Consider the following 27,517-nt stretch of genomic DNA (forward strand, 5'->3'; position numbering starts at 1 on the left):
TCCATTGGTTCTTTTTCAGAAGCTCACATATGTCTCATTCCTAAGGAGGGCAAAGATTCTAGATATTGTAAAAATTACAGGCCTATATCTTTGGTAAACATCGACTACAAAATGTATTCCAAAGCGCTAGCCCTCTGCTTAGATTCTTATTTACAATCTGGCTTAGTTAAAAGGAGACTTATAAATGACAACACACAACTTCAACGTTAGACAGGGAAAAAGCGTTTGATAGAGTTGAGTGGAATTATTTGTTTTATACTCTTAAGTGGTTTGGTTTTGGCCCCCAATGTATATCTTTAATATCGCTCCTTTATTCTAATCCACATGCTGTAGTCTGTGCTAATGGCCTGATTTCCTGGTTCTTTGATTTAGGTAGAGGAGTACAACAAGGATGCCCTTCCTCTCCCTTCCTTTTCAATTTGGCTTTGGAACCATTTCTCTCTAACTTACTTCAAAACCCAAATCTCCATGGTTTCCAAACATTGAACTTTAACATCAAACTAGCAGCTTATGCTGATGATACTTTACTTTTTATGTCAAAACCAGATGACTCAATTCCTGCTTTCTTAGCGGAAGTAAGGTCATTCTCCCTCGTTTCTGGTTACAAATTGTAATTGATAAGTGTGAGATTCTGCCCTTAACTAAATACACTTTTAAATCGGACTTTAGCACTTCGAATTTCACATGGAGTCCCAATTATATGAAATATTTAGGATTACACTTCACTTCTTCAATTAAGGACACAGTAGCACTATGTATGAATAAATGTATTCATAACATTTCAGAGTTAACCACTAAATGGCATACTCTCTATTTATGCTGGTGGGGACGCTTGAATACTATAAGATGATGTTGACTCCCATAGTTTCATAAACTATATCCAACATTCTAGTTCCCATTTCTGCTAAACTTTTTAAGAAAGTCAATTCCATCCTCTCTTCCTTTTTATGGAATAACACAAATTCCCGAATGTCTTTATTAAAAGTGACTCGCCCTAAAGTAGAGGGTGGAGTTAATTTTCCCAATTTTCCGGCATACCAGAAAGCATTCCTTCTATATCAAGCTTCTTTTTGGTTGCTTGATTCTACAGAAGACTGCTGACTTTGGACCTTAAGGCAACGTCAATTTTTATAACCCTTCTCCTATCATCAATACCTTTCCTTCTCATGTAAACCACAGTCCCGCTCCACTCCCATAATCAAACTGACTTCCAAACTTCTGGAATTAACCTCTCCCCCATTTCACAAAACGATAAAATCCTTTCTCAGTTCAACAATTTGGAACAACAAAAACTTGCACATTCGGAATAAACCCTTCTAATGGAAGACCTGGAGGGAAAAGGGATTATTGTGGATACATCAATTATTTTCAGGGTCAGACTTCTTGCCCTTTTCTTCACTCAGTCATTCATTCAATTTGCCTGCCTCATTATGTCATGAATATAACTTACTTAAGGACGCTGCGATGGATACATACACACAACTCATTATACACCTGATATCTCTAATATTCCAGACACCTATCCACAACTTCATACTTTGTTAAACACTGAGCCTAAAGCATCTACCATGTATAGGTACTTACAATTTAAGCATATTATGAGACAGAAGTCTAAAATAGAGGAGGCATAGGAGACTGACTTCAAGACATCTTGGCCACTATCATTCTGGCAGAACATATGAACTAAGATACGCAAGTCTTCCAGGGCAGCAAACACAACACAAACATTGTTTTTTGTATTATATAGGCTTAAGACTGATTGCTTTAAATAAAAGGGTTTCGACTATGTCAGACACTTGTTGGACATGTTCGGCCTCAAATGCAGATTTATTTCATATGTTATTCTCTTGTCCATGTGTACATACTTTCTGGAAACAAGTTTGGAACCAAATTAATTTAATTTTTGATACTACATTTTCTTTTACCTTCATTCATATATTTCTAGGAAGTCTCTCATCTATTTGGGAAAATAATACGCTTAATGTCAAAATCATTGATTTGTTGCTAGCAGTTGCTTTTCAGCAGATCACCATGAATTGGAAAGACTCTACAAAAACCTCTTACAAGACCTGGTGGTACGCTGTTCTTCATAATCTCAGGTTGGACAGTTCCTTTGTTTACCCTTTACAATTGGCAACGAAACGGCTACACTTGTGGCCACCTGTTACAATCTACATCGACGTAAGTGCTAAAACAAGCTCCCAGCTACAACCATCTCAACAAGAAGTTCTTAAACCACCTTGATTCCCCCAAATGTTCCTAAATACTTTGTGTATTCTAGTGATGTTAATATTGCACTTATATTGCTTTGCATTTTCTAATTTTATTAATTAGTCCAATTCATGTAATTTGAATTAAATGTTTTTTTTTTTGTATTGATGTGAGTTGTTATTATGTATTGCATATGGACACCTTTATTCTTCTTAACACCATTGCTGCTAGGGAGATTTTCCTCATGTGCTGAGTCTACTTTTTCCCATTGTTCATGACGAGCTCAGCTCGTCATAAGCACACGACCAGTGTACTGCATGACGAGCTGAGCTCGTCATGAGCAGGGAAGGGGTTAATAAAAAATGTTTTTGAACTTAAAAAGAATGTTCCTGCTAAAGTCAACACCGCATTTCCTGCTGCTACCATATGTATAACAGGGCAGGGACCTTCTGCAAAAGCCAAGTGGGAGAACGCTACTACCCCAGGTAAAAGTTCACGTCATATGGCTCAAATATGTCAGAGTATCACATCGCTGCCTAGTCCCATCCGCTAGCTCATTGCCATTGTCCTGTGTTTTGTTACACTGCCATTCAAAGATGTGCTGATGCTCATTAGAGCAATATTCCAGCTGTATCAGAGAGCATAGCAGCCCTACTGGGTGGTGCTGAGTTTATTATGGGAGAAATACATGAACAGAGCATTGCTCCATAAAACGGCCAGAAAGCATAAAACTATGTTAATAGTCAATACAATAAAAAAACACAGGTCAAGGACCGAGAGACTGCACGTCGTGATCTTGCGATATAAGATATATCCAGTTAGTTTGTGAAAAGCAGAGCTGTGGCCAATATGTGGGTGGTGGTAAGGCGGGCAAGCAAGTGCTGTTGGAGTGGTGAGGGGGACAGCACAGGGAAAGCAAGTGAAGTGCGGCTATCTGGTGACTCTGCTTTGGGATGGCTGATCAGCAGGAATGTGCGGTGGACATGCTGAGATGGACAAACAGAATCAAACAATTAGAGAAATCACCCATCCGAAGCTAGGGTTTAGTTGTGCCCCTGAACCCCATCCATCTATCAATCCAGGGCCTGGTGTGGTGCAGTGATGTGCACCATCATAAAAAAAAGGCAGAATCAGAAATATATGTGATTGGGAGAAGGTAAGTTGTATGAGGGAAAATAATAAAAGAGATGCGGGAGGAAGAAAGGTTAGCTATAGTAGAAAAGGTGTGATGGGGAGACAGACGTTGTGGTGAGAGGGGAAGTGTTTCAATGACTGTTTAACAGGACTACGTTAAAACTGCAAGGTGAGAGCAGAAAGAGCCAGATCAGGAGATATGACAGAATGGAAAGCAGCAGGAGAGTACATGAAAAGTATGGGGAGAGGTGAGAGAATGGAAAAGTGCAGGATAAGAGGCAAGAAGAAAAGAGAAGAGTTCCCATAGCGGAGTCATTAAGTGACACAAATCCAGACTGAAGTCTGAGGTGACTAGGCTGGAGGGAAAGGTGGTATGGAGGTGTGGAGTAACAAGGAGTATAGTAGTTGTACCATGTGTTACAGAATGGTATTAAGACATTTTTCTGTTGGGGGTATTAGGTCAGATACTATGAGGGAGGTCCCGGGGGATTTGTTGTGTTGAGATGCCTGTGCGTTATTCATGTATGACCTGTTAGACAGACCCTCCAGGATTTTGCAATTTCGCGATTTTGCAGTTTGCCGCGAATTCGGCACTTTTCTGAAAATGCCGCCATTTTCACAAAAGTGCCCACGAAATCGGCACTTTTCTGAAAATGCCGCCATTTTCACAAAAGTGCCCGCAAAATGGACTCAAGTTAATTAAAAGTGAAAAGTAGACAAGCTGGTCAGAAAGAGCTATGTTACCAACCATGAGATGGAGCATATGAACCTCCTACATTACTGCCCTCTGCTGCCCCGGGCACTTCCATAGAATAACGTTGTGGCATTATCCCAGAAACTCAGTGAAAGTTATCAGTGTGAGATGAACCCTCCTGGGACATTCCCAGGGACACTGTGTTTTGTCATCTGCTCAGCAGTGTGACCTCTGTGACCTTTGACTCGATGCGCGTCTTCTTAATGAAGTGTCCCCGCGATGGACACCGACACATGCTCGGAGCCCTGAGCAGCCTACAGGGAGGAGGCATTTTGTAGTTTACACTACGACCTGTCAAGGATGAGAGCTCTCAGAGTGGGTCTGAATCAGGGTTAAGCACGGGCGAATTTCGCGAATCTGGCGTTCGCGAATTTGCAAACTCGCAATCCGCAAAATCCGCAAGTTCTCGCGAATTTGCTGAATATTTTTTTTGTGTTCGCAAGGGTTTCTGCCAGTTCACGAGGGTTTTGTACCAGTTCGCAATTGCGAAATTACTTGTCGGCTCGCAACGGTCGCAACTATGTTGTTTCTACGTCTAGTTCATCATCACAGGTTCCCAGCACCCTCTGTTTCACCACTGCCACCCTCTGTTTCACCCATGCCACTCTCTGGTACATCAATGCCACCCTCTGGTTCATCATCACTGTAGATTATGGGGGGAAAGCAAGCACACCTGCCCTGCTTCAACTGACATGAATTAATTTGGGGTTGATTTCTTAATGTGTCACTGTTTTAAAATTCCAGTCTGCCACCTGCTTCCTTATCTGTAATTTGCTTTCTGTTGCAGTGCAATTTTTTTTTCCAGGACCTTTGTGGCCTACTTGTAGCTATTCTATGAGCCTGCTGTGAGGGTCAGAGCAGGGTCATACAATTGTTGCAACGAGCAACTGAACTCTGGTGGGGCCCCATTAAGGAAGCACTACAGTGAATGGTTACTAATGATGAGTTAGAACTTTTGCACCTGCTGAGTGCTTTCAGTTTTGCAAAACTCGTTTTTCTGCAATTTCGCAGAATTCGTGGGGTGCGAACGTGCGCGAGATCGAATTCGGAAGCCTCAAATTTGTGCGAATATGCGATTTGTTTTTTTGCGGCGTGTTAGTTCGCAAGGATTTGTGCGTTTTAGCGAGCCGCTTGTAGCGCAACGGCGCAAAGTTACCCTCACGGTCGTTCACGGGCGCGGCCATCTTGTTTGCATGATGTATTTCCGTTTCCGGGCACGATGTGTAATCTCGCAAATTGTGCGGCTCGCTAGTACAATTTTGCGTGTGTTCGCGAGGAAAATCTTGCACGAACTTACCCAGGCAGTCGTGAATGGGCGCGGCCATCTTTGTTTCTCATTCATTGCTATGGTTCTGGGCATGCTTTTTCTATCCTCTCTGAATCTCTGCCATCCTTTGCTTGTTTGAAGTTTTTTTTGATCTATTTTACTTATTATCTATCCCTCTATTTTTCTAGCTCTATATTTTTGTGTTTTCTGCTACTTTTGGTTAATTTTAAACTACTTTTTTAAACTCTTTTCTTTTCTTCTTCCATATTCTATTTTTTTTATTATTTAGCTTCCTTTCTGCCCAGACCATGGTAAAGGGAGCCGGGAAGCATCCCGAGAAGGGGAAGGGTCCCGCACCCCGTGCCCGGCTCCCGTGCGGGCGTTTGAGGGGGGAACAGGTCGCACCCTTGGAGATCTTCAGCCCGGAGGAGGTGGCCGCACTAATTTGTTATGTTCAGCGCCGCCTCCCCAGGACCATCATGGCGGGCGGCAAGATCGCTCGCGGGTACAGGATCCAGGAGCGCCGGAAGCGGTGGGAGAAGGTGTGCCGGGCCATGTACCAACACTCTCGGGTCCGGCGCACCTACAACCAGGCCACCCACCGTTGGACGGATCTCCTGGACCGGGAACGCGATCTGCTCGACCTGCTCGGCCTTGAGATCCCCGGGCTTGGTGAGTAGTAGTAGCTATTTCTTTATTACTCTGTTTTCTCCTGCTCTGTGTGTTATTATATTGAAAATTTTTGTTTTTTACCAAGAGCATTAATGCTGCTGATTACATTGTAGGTAAATTATATTTCAAAAAGTTCTGTGCATTTCAGGTGCACTGCTCTCCTTCTCAGATGCGTTGCTACTATGCTTATTTGTTTTCAATTTTATGTTCATTTCATTGGCCTGTGAAATTATGTATGAGCGTAGTTTAAAGAACTGCGTAATGCTAGACACTAAGGGTCAGATTTTTAATTACCGGCGCATCCCTGCAAAGTGCCCAAAACGTCACCAAAGCATTACGCATCTGTGCCGTAAAGGCGGCGCATTGCTAGAGTTGCATCGCAACGATGGCGCAGCTCCAGCAATGCTCTAGGGTGCCCTACCTCCCCAATTCTGCGTCAAGCCGTACATCTGCTTAAAGCAGGCGCAGGGTTTGAGTCACGCATCATTGTCCTCAAAGTGACTGATTGAAATCTTGTAGATTTCCCTCAGCCACTTTTAGGATGCGTTCCTGCGCAGGAACGCCCTCCCTTGCGCCGGAACGCCCCCTGATGGCGCAGGGCTTTATAACGTGATGCATCTCCCATATGCGTCACGTTGTTAATATATGCCGCACCATGGCCCCTCTTTTGTTCTGCCGCTGCGTCACAAAAGTCACCCAACAATGGAGCAAAAGAGCTGCCAGGGGCTTCTAAATCAGCCCCTACAGACTCAAGTCCAGTCCTTCCTTTGTATACATGGTGATAAGAAGAAATAGTGGTGGTGGATTGATAGTTTGAGTATTTTAATGACTGGTTAATGTAGTAGGAAACTTTTTAGTGTTGTCGCTGATCTGCAATCACGATGGACTTTGTCTTTCACTCCGCGTGCAAATCAAGCAATACTAATAACGTAGTAGACCACATGAGATCGGTCAATATATCCCGTGGAATAGTTGTCTATTTGCTATTTTGCCAAAATATTTTGTTATTGTTGTTTTGAAATGTTTGATTTGGTTGACAAATATCATCCATGTTTTCTGTCCGCTCCCCCCAGGGGCAAGAGGACACAGGAGGAGGAGGGTGCTGTTCAACAGGATGCAGGCCAGGATCGGGCAGGCGAGGGCTCCTTTGCTGGCCCCGGTAAGTTTTAATTTTAATATAGAGTACCTATTTTTTCCTCGTGTTCCTCATTTGATTTTTCTAAATCGTCTTTGATCTTCTTGTAGACTGTATCTAAATTCTTATTCTGCCTCAACTATGACTCCCTGTGGTATTACTAGATTATTCTTATTAGTCTGTCTGTGTAGCTAACTAAGATTGCACATTTGGCAATTCCATTGGACTCCCATTCTAGTCAGCAATAGCTCTATGCACTGATTGCAGTCCTCTGGGATTGTCCATAATGTCTTTTCAAGTCTTCTAAAATGTTTATGCTTTGACAATTGCCAACAATAAAAAGGTGAATGACCACCAAGAAAGAATAGGATACTACTTTACTTTTGGTTTGGATAGGAGGACAATCCATTCTACTACTGTTGCAGGGACAAATCTGCACAAACAGAACTATGGACACTAAATAATGCATTGCTTAGCTTATCAATTATAATAGGCGCTGTTAGACTTTCCACATACCTCAGTGATAACAGACTTTGTAGTTGAACCCCCAATCTCCTTACTGACTAGATAGTGTGGCAGAGTCATTTAGCTCCCAAAGTCACCGATGATTGATCCCCAATGATGATTATCCAACGCAGGACAAGAGTACGGAGTCAGAGTCAAGAAGTGTCAGAGGCACGGACTCATGCTTGCAAAAATTGCAAAACCTTTAGCTCAGCCACTCTAGTCTGGAAGTCCAAAAACCACAGAGTCTATTTAAGTTTAAAAGCTTTATTAAAAGTAAACTCATTTATTAAAATCAAGTTTGTCATAAAACTAAACGTTTAACTGAAAATGGAAAAGTGCTTTGTGCTGACGATTAATTGAACACATTTCTTGTGGTCGAGCCGAGCTCTCACCTGGTTTGAACTTGATCTTGCTCGTGTTCTTAGAAGTCAAGCTTCTGTCTGTTAGGAGAAAAAGTGGTGCGTGTTAAAAATAAAAAGCAAGCATTCATCAGTTGTGCCAAAAAGTGCAGCAAGACAACAGCCTTCCCTGGAAAAAAGGACATTTTTACTTTAGAGTAGACAGTCACTAATTATTACATTCTTTTCTGTTTTTTTCACATTTCTTTATTCCTAGACCAAATATTATATAGTAGTGAGTGAGTGGTGTATTCTAACATTCTTAAATCTACTTTGTAGGTGGAACATCTGGTGGCGGGGCCAGCGCGGAGGTGGTGGTGCTGGATGAGGAGAACACTTCTGGGGAGGAGGCGGTGCAAGTGCCAGACGACACCAATGTGCCTGTGAGGGTTCACACGGTGGTGGCGGGCAGAGGTAAGCTATATATTCCTTACTTATTGAGAATGAAGACTGCAGAGTGTGCTTTCTGCACGGGCGTATTATAAATACAAAGGCAAAGAACACCTCAAAGGCAAGCAAGTCAGCAAAAACGCAAAAAAAATTTCGCCTCCGATTTGGTCCAAACCACTTTTATCCGGTATTAGAGCTTCCCAGCAATGGCCCCAGAGCCATCAACCCAGGCGAAAACTAGTAGAAGACCCCCAAACAGCCAAAAAGCAAAAGTACAAAAATGGGGACCCAGTCATTTTCATGGCAATTTCCAAAATCACTCTGCACGCGCTCTGCAGCTAGGCCCTAACTACCCTCTGCCACCATGGATTTGCTTCAAACCTCTTGCAATCAAAACTATCCATACCCAGCAGTGCTCCCAGACCCCGAAACCCACCCAAAAACACCAGGAAGCCCCCCAAACAGGCCCCCGAAAACGCTACATTGAGCAAAATGTCAGAAATAGCAAAAACAATTTCAGCATGGATTTTGTCCAAACCACTTTTATCCGGTATTAGACCTTCCCAGCAATGCCCCAAGACCCGCCAACCCACCCGCAAAAAAGCATGACACCCCCAAACAGCCAAAAAGGAAAATATCATACTTACAATATTTATCGGCCTTCGGTCCAAACGCGCTGTGCAGCTAGGTCATAACTCCCGTTTTCCACCACGGATTTCCTGAAAAGAAAATGCAATCAAAATTAGACTGTCCCAGCAGTGCTCCCAGACCCCAAAACTCACCCACAAACACCTGGAACCCCCCCAAAGAGCACTTCAAAGACAAGCAAGTCAGCAAAAACGCAAAAAAAATTTCGCCTCCGATTTGGTCCAAACAACTTTTATCCGGTATTAGAGCTTCCCAGCAATGGCCCCAGAGCCGTCAACCCAGACGAAAACTAGTAGAAGACCCACAAACAGGCAAAAAGCAAAAGTACAAAAATGGGGACTTACAGCCTGATTCATCAAGCTGTTTGGCGCTCGCAAGGGGCCAGATTCTGAGAATCTGGCCCTTTGCGAGTGCGATTTTTGCATTTGGGATTCATCATCCCATAGGCAGAAATCGCTAATTGCGATCTCACAATTTTGCGAGGAATTACATTTAAGGAATCTCTATTAGAGATTCCTTAAATGCAATTCATCATCCAATTTAGTTTTGCGAATTCACAATTTCTGGCCGCAATTTACCGCAAGGTCAGACCTCGTGTTAAATTGCGAAAACTCAGAAAAATGCTTTTAAATGCATTTTTCTGAGTTGCATGTTACACACACACATGTCCTTTGGGCATGTGTGTGTGCAACACCTGTGTAAAATTTCATTTGAGGGGTGCTACAGGCTGTCCTTTGGACACCCCTGGCACCCTTCAAATCGCTATCTTATTTGCGATTAGCTAATTGCTAATCGCAAATAAGGAATACTCCCCATTCATTCCTATGGGCCTTTTGGCCCATAGGAATGAATGGCGAGTTATTCCTTATTTGCGATTAGCAATTTGCTAATCGCAAATAAGGATTATGTAGGAATCGCATTTCTTTATGCAATTTCTACATGAATCCCGTTTTGCGAGTCCTTAATAGCGATTCGCTATAAATCGCTATTAGGGGCTCGCAAAACGGGAGAATTTAAATAGTCATTTTCGTGGCAATTTCCAAAATCACTCCGCGCGCGCTCTGCAGCTAGGCCCTAACTCCCCTCTGCCACCATGGATTTGCTTCAAACCTCTTGGAATCAAAACTATCCATACCCAGCAGTGCTCCCAGACCCGAAATCCACCCAGAAACACCAGGAAGCCCTCCAAACAGGCCCCTGAAAACGCTACATTGAGCAAAATGTCAGAAATAGCAAAAAAAAAATTCAGCATGGATTTTGTCCAAACCACTTCTATCCGGTATTAGACCTTCCCAGCAATGCCCCAAGACCCGCCAACCCACCCGCAAAAAAGCACAACACCCCCAAACATCCAAAAAGGAAAATATCATACTTACAATATTTATCGGCCTTCGGTCCAAACGCGATGTGCAGCTAGGTCATAACTCCTGTTTTCCATCACGGATTTCCTGAAAAGCAAATGCAATGAAAATTAGACTGTCCCAGCAGTGCTTCCAGACCCCAAAACTCACCCACAAACACCCGGAACCCCCCCAAAGAGCACCTCAAAGGCAAGCAAGTCAGCAAAAGCGCAAAAAATTTTTTTGCCTCCGATTTGGTCCAAACCACTTTTATCCGGTATTAGAGCTTCCCAGCAATGGCCCCAAGGCCCGCCAACTCACCCGCAAAGAAGTAGAACACCCCCACAAGTGCAGAGTCTTTCTTCATTGGGCGTAATCCAGAAATAGGAGTCTGGAGGAGGAGGATAGAGGAGCATGTTCTTGTGAACTTGTGAACCTGAGGAATGCAGACTGCGGCACCTTCAAATCAATAAGAAAACAAGTGAAGACAGTTCTGCTGATGGGCTTGTTTTTGTGATTAGGTGATTAAAGTTTTAATTATATTTACTGTGCAAAACAAAGAAAGACAGACACACAGGAATAAAAGTGAAAAAGGACGAAAAAGAAAGTTATTGATTCATTGGCTCATTTTCAGGGCTCGGTGTCAGGGAATAATAATAAGAGTTCGTACTCATACTCTGCAAATTCAGGCAGGAGTAGGTCAGTGTCACCTAACAGAGAAGAAATTCCCTCATCTATGTTGCTGTCCTCCTCGTCTTCATCCGGCGTGTGTTCTCGTACTTTGTAATCTGGTGGTATGAGGTGCTGATTCATCTTGATCATTGTTAACCTCTGCACATTTTTGGGCGAGAGGCGGCTGCGTTTGGAAGTTACAATGCCACCAGCAGCACTGAAAACACGTTCAGAAGATACGCTTGCGAGTGGGCAAGACAAGTAGTTTATAGCCAGGTTGGAGAGCTGTGCCTACAATTCTTTTTTCCCATGCCAATAGGCCAATGGGTCAGCATTAACATAGACCTCTGTTGAGTCATTCAGATAGTCCTGCACCATCGACTCAAGGTTCTCCATGGTTCCTCCACTTTGCTTACTTTTTGCTGGGACCTTTTGAGAACCAAATCCAAGGAAAGTTAGCCAATCCTCTTCTTCACCCAATGTTACTGTTGTGTCTGGTGCAGATGATCCGGTTGCCGGTGTCTTTAACGGCTTAGAGGTCCCTTGTGCCACAGCCACAGGTGCAGAAGTGGATTCTTTTGACTGGGGATGGCCTGCTGATGCTGATGTACTGCCTTTTCCTTCAATTTGTTGCCGTTCTCTTTCAAACCTCATGGCTGACAAGGCTAGCCAACGTTTGTACTTTGTAACATCTTCATCATCAAAAGCAAATAATGCTCGGCCTGCCAGCGCCTTTTTGTAGCGTGGATCCAGAATAGTAGCACAAATGTAATGCTGTTCTGAGTGAATCATTTTAAGACGTTCATCGCCAAGTAGGCGCTCTAATAATTTCTCCGCCAAAACAAAAGTGTCTTTCTTTTCTTCATCCTTTTGAAACATAGAAGACACTGCCTTCAGTTGGTGCTCCAGCATGCGCAACAATGGGATAGCTTTTCCCAAATTACAGTCCTCCCTGCTGACTGCACGCGTGAAGACCTCAAAAGGACGAAGCATGTCAGTCAGGCTTTTAACTAGCTTCCATTGCGCCGCATCTAGCCTCAGGTCCTTCTGAGCTGTACCCAGTGTTAAGAAATAGTGATCGAGTACCATATACTGCTCATACAGACGCTCAAGCATGTAGAAGGTTGAGTTCCAACGTGTTGCCACCTCCTGGATGAGCGCTTTCACTGGCATTCGACGTTCATGTAGCAGGCTCCTCAGATGCTTCCGGGCCTTAAAAGAATGGCTGAAATGGTTGCACATTCTTCGGCAGGTGGCCACTAACTCGCACGCTAGACTGTCTTCACTCAAGAATTTTTTAACAACCAGGTTTATACAGTGGGCCAAACACGGCACTCTGAAATAGTTACCCAGCTCCATGGCCTTAACTACATTGGCGCCATTATCTGTGGAAACATAACCAATCTGGCATTTTTTTGGGGACAGCCAGTGAAAGACCTTTGTGTTAAACTCATTCAAAATGTTTTCTGCTGTATGACGTTTCTCCAAGCTAAACATGGCTAGTGTTGCATGTTTCCGAGCAGCTTTAAAAACTTGGTCCGGGTCAACACCTGCGTTTAGCTTTGCTTTAACCCCTGAAAAAGAGACCCAGTGTGCAGTGATGCACATGTAATCAGCACCTGCGCCACTGGTCCACATGTCTGTTGTCAGATGTATAGTGTGAACAGCACTCTTCTGCAAAGCTGCCCCAATCACCTCCAGCACATCTTCTTGTAGTGCTGGAACCGCAACTCTCGCAAAATAGAACCGGCTAGGAACCGTCCATTTAGGGCAGAGCGCTGCCACTAATTCTAGAAAACCAATCCCTTCTACAAAAGAAAAAGGGAGAAGGTCCAGAGCTAGCATTTTAGCCAGCTTAGTGTTATACAGACGCGTCAGTGGGTGGTTGCGATCATATGGCGCCTCTGAAAACAACATGGTTCTAATGTTGCCCTGGACCATGCATTTAAGGGATGATGATGATGATGATGACTTTTTCGACCCAGTTACGCTCGCTGATGAACTTTTTCGCAGTGGTGTCTCACTCTCTCCCACACTCTTAGTGTGGCTCACATGGGGTGTGCTGCTGACAGGAGTACTGGGTGTAAGTGAAGCGTTTGACACGTCTTCTTCCTCCTCATCATCATCAGATGAAACATCAACGTTTTCTTGACTTGCAATTTGGGCTTCCTTGATCTCCTTTAGGTGCGCAAACCATTGGACAGCGTTCTGTCTCTTAAGATGACCTCTCTGGCCTCCGGTACCATAGTTAGTACCAAACTTACCACAACTAACTGCAAGCTTACAAATGCTACAAATGGCGAAGTTTTCCTTTTTTGGGCAAACACTAAAGAAGTCCCAAACTGCGGACTTGAAATGTCTGTGGAGGCCAGAGGAGGCGGCGGTCATGCTTCTAATGCCAGATGCAGTGGAGGATGTGGATTGCCGAACTTTACTACGTTGCGCACTTTCACCACCACTAATTGAGGTCGAGGTGGATGGAGCTCCCTTCTGCGAAGAAGAAATATGGAAGCGGTAGGTGTTGGTGTACTAGTTAACTCCAATGATTGTGGTATTTCCATTGCCTCCTCGTTGACAACATCATCACGCTCAGCAGCTTCTCGGGCTAGGGTCAAAATGTCTGTTTGCTGCATGCCCACTGGGGCTGCAGTGACATTTATGATGACTGGGTTGTCGTCGTGAGAGTCTTCATCAGCAGCAGTATCCACCACTTCTTGTTGAGCCTCATCACACTCCATACTATGAGACTTTGGACGAGCTTCCTTTTATGCTTAACTACCTTTGTCAGATCATGGTGTGCCTCACTCTCAGACGGCATTGGTGCTGCTTCCCAATTTTGATCTGTATCATCAGAAGGAGGTGTGCTTGAAGAAGATGTAGACACCACCCTTGATCTCTTCCTTGCTAGGGATGTGGAAGACAATGAATGATCATCAGGAGGAGTGGCTTCCTCAAATGATACCTCGGCTTGATTGTCGATATCCTGATGTGCCCCTACTTCGGGAGGAACAACTATTGTCGGCACTTGTGACCCTCCATGCACCTCTGCTTGCGCATCTCCTTGCGCTGCCTCTCCTTCCACTTGTACTTGGGCTTGTACTTGCACATGTGGTTGTTCAACACTCGTCAGATGAGTTTCAATGACCTGTGTTGATTGAGGGACATTGCTGCTACTTTCTTGCGATGAGCCAACATCACTGGTCGATGGTGATTGAACAACTAGACTAAGTGCCTCTGCAGCACTCAAGGGCTTGGACTTCAGTTGGCGTGGTGGTGGTGGTGGCACTGAGCCCAATGGAGCGGGGGTGCTGCTCCCAGCTTGGTCCCCAGCAGATCCCGCTGCTGGGGTACTTTTTTTTTTACTCCCAGAAAATGTGGCGGGCGGCACACCAGTCTCCTTGGTAACTTGCTTCTTCTGCTCCTTACTGGCAACTTTCTTGCTAGAGGAGCTACGGGGAACTTTTTTTGGGGCCATCTTCTTCAGAGGTCAGAACAGCAGGCCGCAGTTGCACGAGTTGCAGAGTTGTCTGTGGCCAGACGTGACGTCGCGTGGCGTTATGCTGCACACACAAACCACTGCAGGACTTCTTCCTGGCACTGGTGGTTCTCTTGAGTCTTGTGCACCTAAAAGCAATGGAAGACAGAGGAACATCAGTTCAGTTATACACCCCAAAAACTCGAAAACCACAGAAAAATCAGCACAATCCCATGCCATCCATGCCCTCCATGATGTTTAAATTCAAGACACCCCACAGAAAGACTAGGCGCATGCACCACTCACTACCCCTGGTCAAAAGGCCACAACAACAGCCCAAAAAAACAAAAAACACAGAAACATCAGCACAATCCCATGCCATCCATGCCCTCCATGATGTTTAAATTCAAGACACCCCACAGAAGGACTAGGCCCATGCACCATTCTTCGGCAGGTGGCCACTAACTCGCACGCTAGACTGTCTTCACTCAAGAATTTTTTAACAACCAGGTTTATACAGTGGGCCAAACACGGCACTCTGAAATAGTTACCCAGCTCCATGGCCTTAACTACATTGGCGCCATTATCTGTGGAAACATAACCAATCTGGCATTTTTTTGGGGACAGCCAGTGAAAGACCTTTGTGTTAAACTCATTCAAAATGTTTTCTGCTGTATGACGTTTCTCCAAGCTAAACATGGCTAGTGTTGCATGTTTCCGAGCAGCTTTAAAAACTTGGTCCGGGTCAACACCTGCGTTTAGCTTTGCTTTAACCCCTGAAAAAGAGACCCAGTGTGCAGTGATGCACATGTAATCAGCACCTGCGCCACTGGTCCACATGTCTGTTGTCAGATGTATAGTGTGAACAGCACTCTTCTGCAAAGCTGCCCCAATCACCTCCAGCACATCTTCTTGTAGTGCTGGAACCGCAACTCTCGCAAAATAGAACCGGCTAGGAACCGTCCATTTAGGGCAGAGCGCTGCCACTAATTCTAGAAAACCAATCCCTTCTACAAAAGAAAAAGGGAGAAGGTCCAGAGCTAGCATTTTAGCCAGCTTAGTGTTATACAGACGCGTCAGTGGGTGGTTGCGATCATATGGCGCCTCTGAAAACAACATGGTTCTAATGTTGCCCTGGACCATGCATTTAAGGGATGATGATGATGATGATGACTTTTTCGACCCAGTTACGCTCGCTGATGAACTTTTTCGCAGTGGTGTCTCACTCTCTCCCACACTCTTAGTGTGGCTCACATGGGGTGTGCTGCTGACAGGAGTACTGGGTGTAAGTGAAGCGTTTGACACGTCTTCTTCCTCCTCATCATCATCAGATGAAACATCAACGTTTTCTTGACTTGCAATTTGGGCTTCCTTGATCTCCTTTAGGTGCGCAAACCATTGGACAGCGTTCTGTCTCTTAAGATGACCTCTCTGGCCTCCGGTACCATAGTTAGTACCAAACTTACCACAACTAACTGCAAGCTTACAAATGCTACAAATGGCGAAGTTTTCCTTTTTTGGGCAAACACTAAAGAAGTCCCAAACTGCGGACTTGAAATGTCTGTGGAGGCCAGAGGAGGCGGCGGTCATGCTTCTAATGCCAGATGCAGTGGAGGATGTGGATTGCCGAACTTTACTACGTTGCGCACTTTCACCACCACTAATTGAGGTCGAGGTGGATGGAGCTCCCTTCTGCGAAGAAGAAATATGGAAGCGGTAGGTGTTGGTGTACTAGTTAACTCCAATGATTGTGGTATTTCCATTGCCTCCTCGTTGACAACATCATCACGCTCAGCAGCTTCTCGGGCTAGGGTCAAAATGTCTGTTTGCTGCATGCCCACTGGGGCTGCAGTGACATTTATGATGACTGGGTTGTCGTCGTGAGAGTCTTCATCAGCAGCAGTATCCACCACTTCTTGTTGAGCCTCATCACACTCCATACTATGAGACTTTGGACGAGCTTCCTTTTATGCTTAACTACCTTTGTCAGATCATGGTGTGCCTCACTCTCAGACGGCATTGGTGCTGCTTCCCAATTTTGATCTGTATCATCAGAAGGAGGTGTGCTTGAAGAAGATGTAGACACCACCCTTGATCTCTTCCTTGCTAGGGATGTGGAAGACAATGAATGATCATCAGGAGGAGTGGCTTCCTCAAATGATACCTCGGCTTGATTGTCGATATCCTGATGTGCCCCTACTTCGGGAGGAACAACTATTGTCGGCACTTGTGACCCTCCATGCACCTCTGCTTGCGCATCTCCTTGCGCTGCCTCTCCTTCCACTTGTACTTGGGCTTGTACTTGCACATGTGGTTGTTCAACACTCGTCAGATGAGTTTCAATGACCTGTGTTGATTGAGGGACATTGCTGCTACTTTCTTGCGATGAGCCAACATCACTGGTCGATGGTGATTGAACAACTAGACTAAGTGCCTCTGCAGCACTCAAGGGCTTGGACTTCAGTTGGCGTGGTGGTGGTGGTGGCACTGAGCCCAATGGAGCGGGGGTGCTGCTCCCAGCTTGGTCCCCAGCAGATCCCGCTGCTGGGGTACTTTTTTTTTTACTCCCAGAAAATGTGGCGGGCGGCACACCAGTCTCCTTGGTAACTTGCTTCTTCTGCTCCTTACTGGCAACTTTCTTGCTAGAGGAGCTACGGGGAACTTTTTTTGGGGCCATCTTCTTCAGAGGTCAGAACAGCAGGCCGCAGTTGCACGAGTTGCAGAGTTGTCTGTGGCCAGACGTGACGTCGCGTGGCGTTATGCTGCACACACAAACCACTGCAGGACTTCTTCCTGGCACTGGTGGTTCTCTTGAGTCTTGTGCACCTAAAAGCAATGGAAGACAGAGGAACATCAGTTCAGTTATACACCCCAAAAACTCGAAAACCACAGAAAAATCAGCACAATCCCATGCCATCCATGCCCTCCATGATGTTTAAATTCAAGACACCCCACAGAAAGACTAGGCGCATGCACCACTCACTACCCCTGGTCAAAAGGCCACAACAACAGCCCAAAAAAACAAAAAACACAGAAACATCAGCACAATCCCATGCCATCCATGCCCTCCATGATGTTTAAATTCAAGACACCCCACAGAAGGACTAGGCCCATGCACCACTCACTACCTATGGGCATAATGGTTGAAACCTAGGAAAAATGGTTGCAGACCTAAGAACACTGCCTGCATTCAAAATAGCCCCCTGCCTCCCAGCACATGGCCTGCCTGTACCAGCACTTAAAATGGCCCCCACCCACATGGCCTGTCCCCATGACCACCCCAAAAAATCGAAAAACACAGAAAAATCAGCACAATCCCATGCCATCCATGCCCTCCATGATGTTTAAATTCAAGACACCCCACAGAAAGACTAGGCCCATGCACCACTCACTACCCCTGGTCAAAAGGCCACAACAACAGCCCAAAAAAAAGAAAAACACAGAAAAATCAGCACAATCCCATGCCATCCATGCCCTCCATGATGTTTAAATTCAAGACACCCCACAGAAAGACTAGGCCCATGCACCACTTACTACCCCTGGGCATAATGGTTGAAACCTAGACAAAATGGTTGCAGACCTAAGAACACTACCTGCATTCAAAATGGCCCCCTGCCTCCCAGCACATGGCCTGCCTGTATCAGCACTCAAAATGGCCCCCACCCACATGGCCTGTCCCCATGAACACCCCAAAAAATCAAAAAACACAGAAAAATCAGCACAATCTCAAGCCATCCATGCCCTCCATGATGTTTAAATTCAAGACACCCCACAGAAAGACTAGGCTCATGCACCACTCACTACCCCTGGTCAAAAAGCCACAACAACAGCCCAAAAAAACGAAAAACACAGAAAAATCAGCACAATCCCATGCCATCCATGCCCTCCATGATGTTTAAATTCAAGACACCCCACAGAAAGACTAGGCCCATGCAGCACTCACTATCCCTGGTCAAAAGGCCACAACAACAGCCCAAAAAAAAGAAAAACACAGAAAAATCAGCACTATCCCATGCCATCCATGCCCTCCATGATGTTTAAATTCAAGACACTCCACAGAAAGACTAGGCCCATGCACCACTCACTACCCCCGGGCATAATGGTTGAAACCTAGGCAAAATGTTTGCAGACCTAAGAATACTGCCTGCATTCAAAATGGCCCCCTGCCTCCCAGCACATGGCCTGCCTGTACCAGCACTCAAAATGGCCCCCACCCACATGGCCTGTCCCCATGAACACCCCACAAAATCGAAAAACACAGAAAAATCAGCACAATCTCAAGCCATCCATGCCCTCCATGATGTTTAAATTCAAGACACCCCACAGAACGACTAGGCCCATGCACCACTCACTACCCCTGGTCAAACGGCCACAACAACAGCCCAAAAAAACAAAAAACACAGAAAAATCAGCACAATCCCATGCCATCCATGCCCTCCATGATGTTTAAATTCAAGACACCCCACAGAAAGACTAGGCCCATGCACCACTTACTACCCCTGGGCATAATGGTTGAAACCTAGACAAAATGGTTGCAGACCTAAGAACACTACCTGCATTCAAAATGGCCCCCTGCCTCCCAGCACATGGCCTGCCTGTATCAGCACTCAAAATGGCCCCCACCCACATGGCCTGTCCCCATGAACACCCCAAAAAATCGAAAAACACAGAAAAATCAGCACAATCCCATGCCATCCATGCCCTCCATGATGTTTAAATTCAAGACACCCCACAGAAAGACTAGGTCCATGCACCACTCACTACCCCTGGTCAAAAAGCCACAACAACAGCCCAAAAAAACGAAAAACACATCAAAATCAGCACAATCCCATGCCATCCATGCCCTCCATGATGTTTAAATTCAAGACACACCACAGAAAGACAAGGCCCATGCACCACTCACTACCCCTGGTCAAAAGGCCACAACAACAGCCCAAAAAAAAGAAAAACACAGAAAAATCAGCACAATCCCATGCCATCCATGCCCTCCATGATGTTTAAATTCAAGACACCCCACAGAAAGACTAGGCCCATGCACCACTTACTACCCCTGGGCATAATGGTTGAAACCTAGACAAAATGGTTGCAGACCTAAGAACACTACCTGCATTCAAAATGGCCCCCTGCCTCCCAGCACATGGCCTGCCTGTATCAGCACTCAAAATGGCCCCCACCCACATGGCCTGTCCCCATGAACACCCCAAAAAATCGAAAAACACAGAAAAATCAGCACAATCCCATGCCATCCATGCCCTCCATGATGTTTAAATTCAAGACACCCCACAGAAAGACTAGGCTCATGCACCACTCACTACCCCTGGCCAAAAGGCCACAACAACAGCCAGAAAAAACGAAAAACACAGAAAAATCAGCACAATCCCATGCCATCCATGCCCTCCATGATGTTTAAATTCAAGACACCCCACAGAAAGACTAGGTCCATGCACCACTCACTACCCCTAGTCAAAAGGCCACAACATTAGCCCAAAAAATCGAAAAACACAGAAAAATCAGCACAATCCCATGCCATCCATGATGTTTAAATTCAAGACACCCCACAGAAAGACTAGGCCCATGCAAAACTCACTACCCCTGGTCAAAAGGCCACAACAACAGCCCAAAAATCGAAAATTCCAAAATTGTAGTTGCAGCAACTGTAATGCCCCAAACAAACTTACTTGTGAAATTTCTAATCCAAAAGGGATCCAAAGAAAGTACAAAAGGCCTCAAATCCAAATATCCAGCAGCATCCACAAAAAGTATCCTTCCAGGTCTGGAATCCGAATGAAAGTGACCAGCACATGAAGAAAGCACTGGGAGGAGCCTGCTGGACAGGAACAGGAAGTTGGAGACTGTGGGGCACTTCCTTCCTCCCACCCCCCCCCCCCAAAAATGGACTCCTTGCAAAAAAAAGTGCAGGGAAATGTGAACCTGAGGAGTTATTCTGATAAAAATCATGATTTTCAGAAGGTTTATGCTGCTTGCTGGTGGATTTCTTGTGCAGAATTTGCAATTTTGTAATTTCGCGCGTGCGAGATTGTTGCTGCTTGCCGCAACTACGTGTTCGCAATTGCAAACTCTCACGATGCGTGCTGTGCAAGGTGGCAAGCCGCGATTATGTAATCGCGGTCGCCAAACTCTCGCGGGATCCCGCAGCAAGATCCAAAATGGCGCAGCACTCGCAAAATATCGAGAAAAACAACTCGGCAAACGCTGAATGACGGTAAGTGAACACCGCACCCGCAAAATTGTATCACCAAGAAATAAAAATCCGCTGTGTGCGAATTTGCGGATTTTCGGTAAATTCGCGAGCGTTCGCGGATTGCGAATTTACCAAAAATCCGCAAAATCCACGAGCGGAACGGATTTTCCGCCCATGCTTAATCCGGGTCACGTGGTCAGAGGCGCATTTCACAGATCACGCGCATTTCCTGTCAGCGCACCTGTACTTTACAGTATTTCTTCCATATGTTATTTTTTGCCGTTCAATGAAGCAGAGAGAGTAGGGTTGTAGGTGTCTGATTAATGGATGTCCTTGAGACACAGGCGGTCGGTGAATATTACGATGGGAAAGTGACCTCATCCCCAGACAGCTAAGGTGCCCTAATACCCTCCACATAACCAGTGCTTAATTTGTAAAAAAAAGACAAAAAAATAAGTGCCAGGGCCTTCAGCCAATAACAGTTGCAACACAACTACCAACCATGGCACTTCTGTATGAGAATTCAGACCATTTTAGGCCTCAAAAGCTATAAGAACGTCTTGGGCGGCAGATATCAGTCATTTTAATGAATATTAAGTTAATAAACAACTGCAAACATCACCACCATGTGGCAGACTGTCATGAGTGGTGGTGTTGACAATTAAGTGCCAGTGCCCAGCACCGGAGACCACCGGCTCAAATTAAGCACTGTAATCAGGGCACGTATGTGCTCATATTGGAAATATACGTGGGCAGGGACTCACTAGCTCAGCGTACCTTGTTGCTGAGAGATGCCAGTATTATCCCTTTAAAAGGATTGCACCAGTGCTAAGAAGTGCCTATATTATCCTGTTGAAATCAAAGATGGTCAAGTACTCAGTACCTGACTGAGGGCCGGCCTTTATCGGATTGACCCTGGGATATTGCCCTGGGTGGAAAGAAAATGTAGTGTTTGGTGATGGGGAGTCGAGAGGCTGGTCATTGTTGTGTGACTGTAGGAGGTGTGAGGAAGATGGGTGGAGGGCAGGGGTGTTGGTCGGGTGCTAATAATTACACTGAGGTACATTAAGGGCTGATTACAAAGTCTTTATCAGGACCCCATTGAGACTAAGTGGGATGGGAAATCTGGATAAAATCGTGGCTTCCATGCTGAAATTGTGTGCTCTTAGGCAAAAATGTAACTTCACTAAGGTAGGTTCTGGAATACCAGTTCCCATGGGATGCTACCGGCCCATCTTTTATGGGCTTCTCAGAACCTATACTAAAGCAAATGGAGGATTGCATTTCCAAGGGATAACAGCCTTCACCTATGGGCTGCTTGCTCTGTTCCATATCCCAAGTTACCTATTTGAAAGCAGAATACCCTGATAAAACATTTTCCATTGATTTAAGGCTATGAATGATTATGAGTAAATTAAAGTGCCGCAAAAATTACGCTAAATTTCCATATTTGTACAGCTAAATTTCCATATTTGTGCCGCTAAATTTGCTAATTCATGCCACTATATCCTGGGGCGTCTGTGTTAGAGGTGCAGGCAATGTCTATATGACAACTTGGAACCCTAGGTCACCTCTCAGTGGTGCGGAAAATGAGGAATAGAGAAGCAACCTTGCAGTGCTTCCCATCTCAATATCAATAAGTCATTCACACCTGGGAGCATGATGGGAGCATGCTTAATGCGCCTAGATGTGTTTCAAAAATTCTGAAACTGCCTCAGTATTTGGTAAGTGGTCATTATCTAAAGAAGTTTCACTTACTAACTTACTAAATGCACAAAAAGGGGGTGGTGGACTTCACTACGACAGGCAGAAAAACTGCCATTTCCTCATTCAACTTACGATTTTGTTTCACTGTGATGATGAATAGGTTTTAAAAAATAATTTGATTTCACTGACTGTGACGGGCGGAAAACAAAGCCACAGCTGCTGAAGTTGTGGTTCACCTAAACAAGAAAAAGAGCCCTCCATAAAAAGAGATTAGGAATGTATGCAGAGGGTAACTAGTTGGTCAGTGCTGCACTTAAAAAAAAAGTAAGGTTTCAGTGCGTGAATCGTTCAGGAAGCAGCAAAGAAGTGCAACATTGCACTGAACTAATTGGAAGGGAGGAGACAAGAGTTACGCCTTTCTCAACTAAAGCAGGTCTTCCAGACTTAGGGGTCTATTAGGATGGTGATCCTCCCACCAAACATCCATTTTCACCACCTGCATATTATTATGATGAGGGGCAGTGCAGCAGACGGAAAGACCATCTGCTGCTTTTCCACCGGTCGCATTGCCGGCTGGGCAGAAAAGGCAGCCAATATGTTGGCGGTGCCTTGCAGGCACCGCCATCCATATTAGCATGCCTGCAGTGACATGCCTTTCCATGGCAGAAACTCTGCCATGGAAAGGCATGCAGAGAATGCCTTTGGGGGCCTGTTGCTTGCCCCCCGGGTGTGGTGGGTGGATGCCGGCACTTGGGTGGTACCGATGGTACCCCCCTTCATTGGCATGCACAAGATGGCAGGCACCGCTCCGTGCCTGTCACGTTGTGCATGCCAATGCACAACATGCATATATGACATTGTGGCGGGTGCTGCTGACAGCCCCGCCTGTCACAATGTTATATTTGCAAGAGGTGACCGCCAGGGTGGCAGTCGTATCATAATTGCCATAGTGGGACCAATGCACCTCTGGCGGTGGTCCCATTTACCATGTGGCAGGCAGAGAAAGTCCGCCCGTCATCATAATAGGCCCCTTAATATCTAAAATATACACCATTATCTTTCCAAATGATTGTATTCAAAGATCCCAAAATATCTTAAACTGCTACATTTGTAATATCCACGAAAGGAAACACTTTTTTAAGGTACAAGGGCTACATTTACAGCAAATAAAGCAGCAATGATGAGAAAACAGATTGGAAAGATACTAAATACCACTCAAAAGGACATCAGGGGAAAACACAAATAATAAATAATAGAGAAGACAATGTCGGAGAAAACCACAATCTACTAAATGTTACTGATGTTCAAATAATGAAGAATGTTGGATTAGACTTCAGAGCAGGCACTGCCAGTTCTTCTGCATTTGCACTTGCAGGACATATACTGAAGGATGTGTTATCCCAAGGTCCTGAGGAAGCACTAGCTAACCTTAAAAGACTGTTGAGCAGAACAGTAAGAGTAGCAAGACAAAGCGAAAGGGCTCCTAAAACATTTGAAGATATATTCATCCCAGAAAACCTAAAACAACCCACACTAATAAAGACTTTATTTGTTATGATAGTGAAAATAACTAAACATGCATATTTATGTTTGCCACTACTAACAACCTGCTCATAAATTCACCCAAAACTTAAACTGAATGATATATTGTTCTTCCAAATGTCCCTCAAATTTCCCTAAATGTAGACCATCCACAGACATTACCACAACATGTTTCCTCAATATATGCCCTACTCCATAACAAACAAGCAGCAACACATCACATACTCCTAGCAGTAGGGGAAATAAAATAAAGCAACTGTAACCATGGAGAAGTGTGGCTCAATGATTAGAGCAGCAGATCCTGATGCAGAGGTCTAGCCCAGGACCAGGGTTCAATTCCCCGCCTTGGTGGGTCTTGGGCTCAAAATTCTACAGACCTGATAATTCTCTCCTCGGTGCCTATTCCAATCATGGAGTACAACTCTGGGCAATAACTTGCTTAATCTCCACAACGGCCCCCACAACGCTAAGGATGCTTGCCCTCCACCTTGGGGGTGCCCAGTAGTGGACTCCTCACAGGGAAAGCCAGGATGGGTTCCACAGCAGTATTCGCACAGGTGCCTTGAGACCCTTGCGGGTGAGTAGTGGGCTATACAAGTATCAATTTACATTTAACCCCCAAAAATAATGCTTTTGGGCATACAATTTTAAATACATCACTAAACCTGCACAAAGGGATGCTAGTTACACTTTAACCAAGCAATATGGTGGTATCTTCCAAAGTGAGCTCAAAGCATGGGCTATTCTTCAAATGCACAATTTGATTTTCAAACAAACAAAATGCAGTAACATATGCTCCAACTACAGGGCAAACAAAACACCATGATTGACTCACAGAAAAACCCTTCCATCAGAAAAATAACTTGAAACTTTAGCCACTACTTGACTACTTCAAAATGACTCGGGTTGGGCACTTGCATTAATCAGGACATGTGAAAATCCAGTTTTCAAATACCATGGAGGAAAGTATACAACAGCACACTATCACAAGACGCCAAAACAAATAATGCTGTTGAAAGGATGGAAATAGTTCCAAGGAGCACTTTGAATGAGCAACCAAACACTTTCTTAGTACAGAGTGCTTAACACTATGCAAATTTAAAATTTAAAATAAACACAGATGCACAAAAATGTTGATAGTAAAGTACTGTGATTCCCAAATAATCAAGGTATATGCTACCTGAATCAATACTATAACAATCTATAAACATATACTACCAAACAGCACTAATTCAAAATGGAAAATAACTAATTGCCCCAAAAACATTTGTTGGTTATAATTCTGAAATGCATAATAAACTGCAAGTAAAAATAATAAAACATTCAGAGTAATTAAAATTAAAAAATGACATGTCGAAAAAGTAAATATTAACAACATCCCCAATTTAGACAAAAATATTTTGGCAAATAAATACATAAAACAATAAGATAAATCAACATAAACAATACATTTGTAACAAATACACAGTTCACTTTAAAGGAACACAAATAAAAAAAAACATTGATAACATCATAAATAAATGCACAAACATTAAAAATAAACACAAACCTCAAGCCCAAAATGTAAAATAATAATAAAAAAAATAGTGCTTTTATTTTGAGTATCAGAAATCCTTAATTAAGAATCTGTATTGGCAGTCAAAAACATAATTTCAAGGAAAAAGTGTAAAGCAAAATATATTCCCAAAAATCCACAGCTATTTGGCTAAAAATAGACAATGCAAAATAAATCCATATCAAATCGATAGAAACCCTCTAGAATCAAAAAAGAATTAAAAAAAAAAATCTAAGGGAAATATATCTCCTTTGAATATAAAAATAAACAGTAGCTGCCTCTAAAAGCATTCACAGATATTATATAAACACATTTCTATAGAATATATCCATACACCCATAACTATATAGTTTTTCATAAACCATTATAATGATGTTGCATTTTTTAAAATATAACAACAACACTTATTTTAATATAGTCATTTATATAAACAAATGCACAAAAAAATCTAATACAAAAAAATCAAATATGTTTCTATTCTACAAAGAATTAGGTTATATTAATATTTATAAATAATGTCCTTAATAAATAATTACTTAAATATACTATGATTCAATACAGATTAATTTCATGATTAAATATACAATTAATCAGTCATAATAAATAAACATACACTTTAAAATAGTTTCCACCCTAATCTCTAACAAACCCACCAATCCACCAACAACCACCCTATTGAGCACAACACATTAGTTAATATCAAACATGAAAAAGAAGCCTTGCAATATAAAAAAACTTAAATAATTACAAATGTTTTGATTAAATATTGATAGTAATTATTAAAGAAAAAAACTTGACAATGCATACTATTCCTTTTATGTTCCTATGAATCCAACAACCATAAAAATCTCCAAATACTCAAAAGAATAAAAACCATATGAAAACACCATTTACAAACAAAACTATACCAAAAGCATAACAACAATAGATGTTATGGTGTATAGAGCTGTATCATCATAATTGCAGCTCTATATCACATAGTACCCTTGATGAGGCGTTTAAATGCTTTACATAACACAGCATTTCTCTTTGTGACTTTAGGATAGAGGATAATACAGAGGTTATTGGGATTAGATTAATGCTCTCAAGCAAGCATTTCATGCATTTACTTCCTTTTCTTTGTGGTAGATTACAGTATTAGGAGTTGGCTGTGATCATTAGTAAAGCAATAAGTAAGTACCTGCAGATAATTTGTGGGAATAATAGATGAACTAAGGAATTGTTTGGTTCCAGGGAAATTACTTTCAAAGAAGGAGAGGTGATCTTTGAAATCAAAGGTGGCCAATTTCCAGAAAGGAGAGGAGTTGGCCTAACGGCTAGGGCGGCTAACCTCCAATCCGGGGAATTGGGTGTGAGTCTTGGCAATGATGCTGAATATCCAGTGATTCTGGGCAAATCACTTAATCCCTCCGTGCGTAACAAAAATGAATGTGTCCTCATGTAATGCAACTGGGGCTATGTAAAGTGCTCTGATACCCGATTTGGGTTAAGTTCACACTATATTAAACTCTGTAAAAAAAAAGATACAATGACATCAGAAAGTGAGATTAAGGTAAACATTCATGTGGTTCAAAGTAATCTTTGCTGAGAGATGGGAAGCATGAGGAGGAGGGAAATTAAGGAAATAGTAATAAAAAAAAGGAAAGACAACAATTGGAAGACTTAAGTCAAGGACGATTTTTTCTGTAGAATTGTAAGAATACGGAGGAGGTTGTTTGAAAAAGCATGGTCTCTGAGGATGCAAAAAATATTTTTGTGTGTGTGTGGTACTGCTGTATTGGATATGTATATCCAGTACCCTGATGGGCTACCCCTAGACAATGGTTTTAGCAAGGACAGCTGATCCACTCAGGGACTGAAATACATATATCAATTGACACAAACATAGGAAAATTATGGAGCTTTTGG

The sequence above is a fragment of the Lissotriton vulgaris genome, chromosome 1_2, assembly GCF_964263255.1.
Source record: "Lissotriton vulgaris chromosome 1_2, aLisVul1.2, whole genome shotgun sequence".
In the NCBI taxonomy this organism is placed as follows: Eukaryota; Metazoa; Chordata; class Amphibia; order Caudata; family Salamandridae; genus Lissotriton; species Lissotriton vulgaris.